This window comes from Panthera uncia (genome assembly GCF_023721935.1).
Source record: "Panthera uncia isolate 11264 chromosome E2 unlocalized genomic scaffold, Puncia_PCG_1.0 HiC_scaffold_19, whole genome shotgun sequence".
NCBI lineage: Eukaryota > Metazoa > Chordata > Mammalia > Carnivora > Felidae > Panthera > Panthera uncia.
In genome coordinates this window covers 6215751-6216380 of record NW_026057588.1, presented here as the reverse complement: position 1 = coordinate 6216380, position 630 = coordinate 6215751, and positions in this window count along the sequence as shown.

Below are 630 nucleotides of genomic sequence, written 5' to 3'. Positions count from 1 at the left end.
GGAGGAGGGGCTGGGGGTCAGGACTCCTGGGTCTGAGGGAGGAGGGGGCTGGGACAGGACCCCTGGGTCTGAGGGAAGAGGGGGCTGGGGCAGGACCCCTGGGTCTGAGGGAGGAGGGGCTGGGGGCAGGACTCCTAGGTCTGAGGGAGGAGGGGCTGTGGGCTTGGACCCCTGGGTCTGAGGGAGGAGGGGGCTGGGGGCCCGGACTCCTAAGACTGAGGGAGGAGGGCGCTGGAGGCAGGACTCCTGGTCTGAGGGAGGAGGGGGTCGCGACAGGACCCCTGGTCTGAGGCAGGAGGGGGCTGGGGCAGGACCCTTGGGTCTGAGGGAGGAGGGGGCTGGGGGCCTGAACTGGGTCTGAGGGAGAAGGGGGCTGGGGCAGGACCCCTGGGTCTGAGGGATGAGGGGGCTGGGGCAGGACCCCTGGGTCTGAGGGAGGAGGGGGCTGGGGGCAGGACCCCTGGGTCTGAGGGAGGAGGGGGCTGGGGGCAGGACCCTTGGGTCTGAGGGAGGAGGGGGCTGGGGGCCTGAACTGGGTCTGAGGGAGAAGGGGGCTGGGGCAGGACCCCTGGGTCTGAGGGATGAGGGGGCTGGGGCAGGACCCCTGGGTCTGAGGGAGGAGGGGGCTGG